At 32.5% G+C, this 9633-nt stretch overlaps 1 long non-coding RNA gene across 1 annotated transcript; it reads right to left on the bottom strand.

Moving 5' to 3' along the window:
* Positions 1–5863: 5863 nt before the first annotated feature.
* Positions 5864–9408, bottom strand: LOC134241181 (uncharacterized). The gene is made up of 7 exons (XR_009986606.1): positions 9325–9408; positions 8505–8570; positions 8147–8199; positions 7823–7928; positions 7283–7361; positions 6736–6830; positions 5864–6173 (listed from the first exon to the last, which is right to left on the bottom strand). It is a non-coding gene; the product is annotated as an uncharacterized LOC134241181 (long non-coding RNA).
* Positions 9409–9633: the final 225 nt, after the last annotated feature.

Genomic DNA, 9633 nt, shown 5'->3' with positions numbered 1-9633 from the left:
ATAAAAGAAATAATATTTGGTTTCAATGTTGATTATATTTTAAATTTATCCTCTCCGATTTTAATGCACATCAACCATCGTTCTGAGCATGCGCAAAACACGTGGTATTCGCGGTCACGTGATCCCCTCCGTAGCGTTCTGTCACAAAAGCTAAAATATTTTATAAGGGTTTTATATTTCTTTCCATGTATGTTAAGTTTTATAACAAGAACAATTCATTTGTCAGAAATGGTCAAATCTCAGCAACAGAATGGGTGGATAAGAATATCCTTTCCAAAAATAAGCATGGCGACCATATAAAGATAAATCTTCTGTCCTGGGAGAGACGTTTATTCAAGGTGGATAGAGAATGGATGCCTCTTTTTGTCATATCTAATATGTTTCAAATCTTAAGTAAACGATATATTAGGTACTTAATTATTATATTATTGTTCAAATATTTTATTTTTCAAAGTGTAAATTGGAGGTCTTTGATAGCAAATTGGTTAATTAAAAACACTTATCTTTTCAAACTTGCTTTTAATGGGCAACATGACAAGTATCATATTTAACTATTTGCCTTCCTTCACTAAAACGATCAATCCAATCATTGATTAAATTTATAGGAAGTCATTTGTACTAATAAACTGTGTACAAATTATTATTTATAAGATATACAATAAGATATACAATAAATTGTATAGTCGTTTGTTGAACGAGTTCGACTGAGACAACCATTTTTCGTCACAAGTGACCTACATAGTGACGTCATGTTCATATTGTGACATCACTAACAAGGAGGAAAACTTTATTCAGCATATGCTATTTATAAATCTTGTGTATGGCTATGTGTGTACCAAATTTTATTCTAATCTGAATTGTGGTTTTGTAGATATAGAGATAGTTCGCGAACTTTTTGATCACCCCTCGTACATAACCAAGTCTTTCAGCTACATAACACAAACACAGTTCAACATAACCGAGTCTCAAAACTACCTAACCCAGTAACTGTTTAACATAACCGAGTTTCAAAACAACCTAGCCTCGTTACATTTCAACATAATCAAGTCTCTTAACAATCTAACCCCGTGACAGTTCAACAGAACCAAGTCTCTAAACAACCTAACCCAGTCACTGTTCAACATAACCAAGTCTCAGAACTACCTAACCCAGTCACAGGTCTACAAACCAAAGTCTCTCAACTACCTAACACAGTAACAGTTCAACAAATCAAGTCTCAAAACTACCTAACCCAATCACTGTTTAACAAAACCGAGTTTCAAGACAACCTAGCCCCGTCACATTTCAATAGAATCAAGTCTCTAAACAAACAAACCCCGTGACAGTTCAAGAGACCCAAGTCTCTAAACAATTCAACCCAGTAACGGTTTAACATAACCAAGTCTCTAAACAACCTTACCCAGTCACTGTTCAAAACAACCAGGTCTCTCAACTACCTAACACAGTAACAGTTCAACAAATCAAGTCTCAAAACTTCCTAACCCGTTCACTGTTTAACATAACCTAGTTCAAACAAACTAGCCCAGTCCAATTTCAACGGAACCAAATCTCTAAACAATCTAACCAAGTCATGGTTTAACATAACCAAGTGTCTACACTACCTGAACCAGTCACTGTTCAACAGAACCAAGTCTCAAATCTACCTAACCCAGTAAGTCTTCAGCATAAACCAGTTTTAAAACAAGCTAACCCAGTCACAGTTCAACAGAACCAAGTCTCTAAACAACCTAACCCATTAACTGTTCAACATAACCTAGTTTCAAACAACCTAACCGTGTCACAGTTTACCAAGTCTCTAAACAACCTTATCCAGGCACTGTATAACATAAAAGTCTCTAAACAACCTAACACAGTCACAGTTAATATAACCCAGTCACTGGGTGAGGTAACTAAAAGACCTGGTTACGTTGAACCATGACTGGGTCATGTTATTTAATAGACTTGGTTATGTTGAACCATGACTGGGTTAGGTAGTTTAGAGACTTGGTTATGTTAAACTGTGAATGGGTTAGGTTTTTCAGAGACTTGGTTATGCTGAACTGTGACTGGGTTAGGTTGTTTTTGAAGTTGACCTTTAACAAAACCTTAAGAAAATTGGTAAAGATATTTTTTTTAATTCCTGCATTCTGAAATATATGTTATTTATACCAGACTCTCTCTCTGTCTCACCCTTACACACATCCTCACCCCCCCCCCCAAACACACACACACACACACACCCTCTCACACCCTCTCTCTCATCTTCCCTCACCCTTCCTCACACCCTTACACACACACTCACAACAAAGACACAAACACGTGGAGTTAAATTAGCATAAATAATATACTTACTTTTAGTGTTATAAAATTCAAGATATTTTAAATTTAATATACTTTCACTAAGACTTTCAATTAAGAGGTATCAACACTTTATAATGGTAGTGGTTCTGATTATCATTACTAAGGACATTTATGTGAGTGTACATAATATTTGTTTTATACAAATAAAAATATACATAAATCACGACAGGAAATTTTAGCAGGAAGTTTTGGAAGTTATAGATTTGTACAGTGTAAGTGGATTCGACAAAAATGACATGAAATATAGATTATCATTACGGAAACAAGTTTGAGTCAACCCATTCAAGTAGATTATTTTTAGATTTTCCAATCTAGATAATTAAAAAAGCATTTTTTTATATTATAAACATTGATAGCCGTTGATGACACAATTGTTATTTTACTAATTATTTCTACTTCATTAACAATTAATCATACTTTGTATCATAACGTTTCAACTAAAAGTGTTTTAAGTTTATTGGTAAACTTTACGATCAAGCTTTATGACAAACGTCTTGACTTTATCTTTTGAATCTTCAATTTCCCTTATTTATGCAGCAATATACCCTTATCACTTGCAAATGGGTTTATTTCTCTCAGTTGATTCGATACGCAAGAACATACTTAGTCTAGTACTCTACGTATGGTCGAATTCTAAAACGAGGTTTATTATTGAAAAAAAATTGATAAAACAAGAATATCAGCAGTCTCGTTTAAAGTCATCTTTTCATTAGTTCGATGGTCGATACATTGCTCTTGTCAACAAAATAATATCACTGCATGAAAAGTCGGGTTTAATTTTACCTTAAATGCAATTTAAATGCTGCGATTATTTAATGTTTAAATGCATAGTATAACATATTGTGGGATCGTAAATGTAAGAAAATAATTAGCATTTAATACGAGTTTAATGAAAAATTAAAAGAACAAATTTAATAAAGTTTGGAAAATTGTTAACCTACTCATACCTTCGTATTAAGTCTCCCGTAAACAAATATTTTACCTCTAGTATACAAAATAGATAATTATTATTAAACGTGCCCATAAAATAAAGTTTTATGATTATATTAAATTTGATCGTTTAATAAAATTTAACATAGATCTTTTCCTCATTATTTTTTGTTTAATTCACACTTTACTTCATAATACTTCCAAAAATTAAGTTGTATACGGAAAATTGTAAACTTACTAATACGTTCAAATTTTAATCTTTCATATTATAAAATTAATATTACATCTCTTGTATATGTGATGAAAATATATGGATTAAATCTTCCCATATCATTAAGATTTATGGTTGTATTTGATGAAATTTAATATTATTATATCATTGCATAATATTTTTATTTAATATCTGTTCCATCATTAATTTGTATGAATTATAATTGTGGGGTTTTTTTTTGGCAAATATTTTACAATCATACACAAATCCATTTCTCATTCCATTTTATTACATGTTATCTCAATAGTGTACAAACAATGAGTTCTAACAAAGTATAAGATATTTCAAAATTTATGCCTAAATGTCAGAACTTAAAAATTTACAATCATGATTGTAGCTCAATTAAAATTGAGTAAATTTGTATATACTAGTAGTAAGTAATATATAATACTGAAGTAAATGAAAGAATTTTGAATTTTACAAAACACTTAATATGGAATTCAAATTTTGTTAATTTAAGATACCCTGACAACAATAGTTCATTTTGTCCAAACAAATCAATAATCATAATTATTAGAATGGAATTGTATGTAAAATTTAAAACCGGAATAAATCAGAACACAACAGGTCAAAAATGCAGTCATTCTGGACTCCAAAAGACTGCAAAATCTGTGACTGATACTGCCCGTATTTAAACTGCTGCATGGGCTGTAAATGGCATTTCAATTTCCCACAAAAAATTATATCATACTTTGCATAAAAAAAATAAAAGTTGCCAATAAAAGTTGTCCATTCTTTTTACATGTACATCTATTAAGACACACTAAGCCACTGACAGAGAAGCCTCACTCGCCCGCAAGCAAGAGCAAAAGGATCGGTCAGAGACACCACCTATCTCTAACTTGGGTATCAAGATCTGCAACTTACTGCCAGCAAAAAGCTCTTTCAGACCACCCTTATATTGTTTCCCAAATATTTCCACAATAGCTGTCCATGCACTAATTATTCAAGTTCAACTTGTAAAAACATGGCAATAAAACAGAGATTAAAAGTATATGTACATGTGTGCCACACAATAAACCAGTTGATCTGGTATCAATAAAAAATATGACAGCTTTCAAATCTTTAACTGAGTAGAGTAAATACTTCATGTTGACTGTGAAAAATACAACACCCCCAAAAAATCTTTTATATCTCATCTGGTTACCGTATGGCGGGTTATTTTAGTGGGGTGCTAATTTTGGCTTATTTTGGCGTTTTGATGATAGTCGGCTAAAATTTTAATCGCTAAAATAGTCTGTACTCTTCTTAGTGTCCAATTGCAAAGAGCTGAAACCCTTTGTCCGCTAAAATAAGTTACGCCAAAATTATTGGCATACCTTTGAGTAGACAAAACGCCAAATTTTACACCCGCCAAGAAAACCCGCTATACGGTATGTCAATTCAAATAAAAGAAATAGTATCACAATTGCACAAAATAGAAGCAGCTTAAATTTGTTTCTAATACATGTAGCCCATTTTTGTTCCAACTGCTAGGTTTATTGCTTGAAGATTGTAACTTAACATATCCTCATTAAATCAACTTTACATTGGAATGCAAGACATTTAGATAGTGATAATTTTTCAGTAATTAATCTTCTAGACTTTGTCTTAAGATTTCAAGAATGAGGTCTGAAACATGTACATATAAAAAGTCCTGTATAAACATTAGTACAAGTTTAGAAAGAAAAGATTCTCGTCATAAACTCTCTTAATTCAAATGGAAGGAAACAAAATAATGTTTTGCTCTTGCAATTCTCATTACTCTTATTACTCTTGCAATATACATTGTAATATTTATTAAAATCACAATTCACCACGTTTTTACTCTGAAATATCTCTACCTCATCTGCTTAGTCTACTTTTTACATCTATGACACACTAAGCCACTGACAGAGAAGCCTCACTCGCCCGCAAGCAAGAGCAAAAGGATCGGTCAGAGACACCACCTATCTCTAACTTGGGTATCAAGATCTGCAACTTACTGCCAGCAAAGCTCTTTCAGACTACCCTTGATTGTATTTAATATTTTTTTCTATAACAAATGTTCATGCACTTATTATTTAAGTCAAACTTGTACATATATGTGATATATAAATCAAGATTAAAATGTATATGATTGCATACTACACAATAAACCAATAAATGTTTAAACAATAAAAAACATAACAGTTTTAATCTGTAATCAAGCATCAGAAAAAACTTTCACTGTCATAAATATAACACTAGATATATTTTTCTTATCTATTAACATTGAATGTGTCAATTAAAGATAAGTAAAAAAAAAGCAACACATTTGTGCAAAACAGTAGCAATTCAGATATTTCATCTCTAATAGCCCATCTCTGTTCAATAACGACATCAATAGGTTTGACTCTCTTCAATTCTTTATTTGTCCTAGTTCTTCTTATACTCTGCCTTTTAGAGTGCTTTGATTTGAGAGTGGCACTTTTGGTGTCCTGTTCTTTGAGGACTTTTTCACATTCATCAGAACGCCACTTCAGTTTCCTAATTTCATAGGTAGTATCATCTTTCGAATCATTTTTTGTGGTACGAAGACGTAATTAATATTTAAAACTGCTTCTTCTTGCTTTTTCTTCTCTTCATCCCAAGAAGTTTTCAGCTATGGAGGAGCACATCAAGCTCCAAATTTCTACAACAAACATACAAATTAATACCAATTTGCCTATATATACATATTATATGTGTGCTTCCGGATTTATGCAATTGCATAGATTAAATAGTACACAAATTTCTGAGTTGAATGTAAACTTATCAAATGACCTAGAGGAAACACAGCTCAATTTTGATTAATTATCGACAACTGAAATATTTTTGAACCAATCTACATTTTAAAAGAAAGTGCATATGGCAGTCTATTTAATATTACATGTATGGGGTGATGTGTTTACATTTGTGTGCGATTACATTGATTACAATGTTGATCTGAAAACGAACGATTGAACGACACAGATAGGAGTTTGTGAGTTTTGTTCCATATAATGTTTCTTTAGTCTACTGTTTAGACAGGTGGTTCTCTTAACATCAGAACTTTGACATTTACAGAAGACCATTAAAGATATAAAGACAGATACTTATCTATAATTTCAGACCAGCGAGCTACAGATTTTGAAGCTAGTGTTGATGTTCATGTAAACTGGGGACTAATTACTTTTTCGCCATCTTTTTTTTTAGCATTTTACCACTATGTTTACCTGCTTGACCTTGAACATGGTGCGGTGCCCTTTTCTCTGTTCCTCCACATTAATTCTTTCATTTAGCAACAAGATACTATGGATAAGGTAATAAGCTGTAAAAAACAAAATATGAAACATTATTAACAGGTATGGCTCTCCGTAGAAAGAATGTACAAAAAAGGAGAAAACATATACAAACAGGGTGTACTTATGACTAAAGCAAGTAGATAACATTTTACACAATAACAAAATTCTCTGTGTCATCTAGTTAAGTGAATAACATAAAAAAAACATATAATTATATGTTTAGATCAAATTTATAGACAACAAAATATGATACGAAACATACATAATGGTACATACTCCAAACACATGGAATTTGAAGTTTTACAAAGTTTATGAAAATGAAAAGAATAGAATTTTCAACATTTAACATTTAACATATTAAGACATATGTATCTATAGTTTCAGACAAGCAAGCTACAGATTTTGTGGATGTTCATGTAAATTGGGGACTAGTGACTTTTTGTCATCTTTTTTTTGAGCATTTTACCACCATGTTTACCTGCTTGACCTTGAACATGTTGAGGTGCCCTTTTCTCCATGTTACTCCACAATATTTAATTTCATTTAGCAGAAAGATACTATGGATAAAAAAAAATATGAAAAATTAATAACAGGTTAGCATTTCGTAGAAAAAAAATATACAAACAGATGTGTTTATGATTAGAGCAAGTAGATAACATTCATACAATAATAAAATTCTTAAACTTTGTGATCTAGTTCAGGGAATTATTTCAAAAACATATAATATGTATAAGATCAAATCTAGAGACAACAAAAAATGATGCGAAATGGATGAACGTAATGGCGCACCATACTCGGAACACATGGAATTTAAGAGTTTACAAAAATGCAAAGGTTAGCATCTACAGCATTTAACATACAAGTTATTGGGATAATGGGCAAGTGATTTAACATAAAATAAAATATATAACAACTTACACTGTAGATAGAAGGGGTTTAAAGTGGACAGCAAATTCAAAGTTCCAGTAAATGGTGGCAATCTCATAAACAAGTCGTCGTACAAATGATTAGTTCGTACCTCAGACTGGGTAGCCAAATATCTGGTCATGTCACTTTAAGAAGGAAGGCTTAGCAAGTTCATGTTGATTATTCCCATAGATACTTCAAACTTTCTGGCACAATTTCTGAAAGAAAAGATGTATCTTGCAGGGTTTTTTTAGTTCAAATTAGGATTACCCCCCGGTAATTCTGATGAATGTGAAAATTGGAAAAAGTTTACAATTGACAGACGAATACCGACACTGATCAGAAAACTCGCTTGGGTCTTTAAATGGCTCAGGTCAGCTAAAAAAATCAATTCGTGTGATTTTATTGATCTTACAGAAAGTTTAAGAAATTTTACCTTTGTGTTAATTTTCATACTGCTTTTGTCATTTCTTGTGAGTATTCGGATTCCTGTAAATAATGCATGCATAATTGTGCATCATAGAATATGATAGCTATTTTCAATAATTTATGCTTAAGTATTTAATGTAAAATAGTTATGCATAGCTCTGTGCAATTTATAGTATGTTTAGATTACCTGTCAGAATCCATTGCTTTTGTATTTTTAGGATAAGGAAATTAAGAATATATAAGCCTCGTCTTGTTTACTTGGTAAATAGTAATTCAAGTTGCAATATTTTTTATAGCCTCATGCTAAAAGGTACAAGTTAATAAAAACAATGTTAGGTTATTTGTGTTAACTGCATGGTTCTCACCATTTTCACAAGCTGACTATATATGCAGGCGCTGTGGGGGATCGTCTCAGGCACATTCCACTGCAACTATTAAATAATCAAAATAAGTGCTAAATATGATCTTGAACATGCATTAAGAAATAAATATATATACTTTTTTTTACATTGTACAACATACTCTGTAAATGCTGAACAGAGGAAAGGAACCAATTCCAAACGAGGAAATTCTGGTTAAAATCAATCTTTATTAGAGATGTTTAAAATTGTTAAATAATTATTACAAAATTTAGATAGAGCTTGCCCAAACGTTTTTACTGCCAGGCATTTATGTGTAGTGCCCAGACTTAGGAACAGTAACATTGTCAATAGCAGAAGCAATTATTCACTCAAGGACACATAATAGCGAGCGCAGCGAGCGTCGCGAAGCGACGCTCGTCACTGCGAGCTCTTAAAGCAACGCCTGTGCGAAGTGAAAATTCGGACTACTCACATTCATTCGATAGAATTTTTTGATGCTGTAATTTCGACTCACAATGCATCACTTGTTTTAGCTACGTTCTCGCGAGAATAATGACAAATGATCAACAAAAAGTTTACCCGCCTTGATTAAATGGATATATATTGAAGATAAATACAAAACGAAACGTTCTTCATTAACTTTCAGCACTGTTCAGGCTTTTTCTTGGAACTCACATACGACGTCATGTGACGTCAGAGTCTAGACGCACCAAATCCCACGTGCGGTTTGACGAGCCCGATCTAAATTAAAACAATTGAAGAGTTTGCGCTCGCTCTAACGGTCGCACCGTCAACATATTAAAATTTTGTACATTGTTCCTACCGCAGCACAGGGTCGTAAAATGTCTTCATCTTCTGTTAAAACAGAAATTCCATCCAAAGCTTATCACCTTTTTCCTTTTCGCGACACTCTCTATCGCCCTTTCCTTCTGTACAACATCACGATCAAGTTCAACATGGCTGCGTGGAACACCCAAAAATTGAATTTCGGCGCGGTGCGTTGCACTCTCTACCATCGGCTCATACATTCACCTCTGTCGTTGGCTCGCGTATATCACAGTGTTAAACACGAGAAATAGTGCGTTTGTTTTAATTCATTATAATTCAATTTCTATGGTTATGTCTGAATTTT

Source organism: Saccostrea cucullata, unplaced genomic scaffold, assembly GCF_032062105.1.
Source record: "Saccostrea cucullata isolate Sc308-1 unplaced genomic scaffold, CSIRO_AGI_Scuc_v1 ctg2145, whole genome shotgun sequence".
NCBI lineage: Eukaryota > Metazoa > Mollusca > Bivalvia > Ostreida > Ostreidae > Saccostrea > Saccostrea cuccullata.
This window is presented reverse-complemented; position numbering and strand designations above follow the sequence as displayed.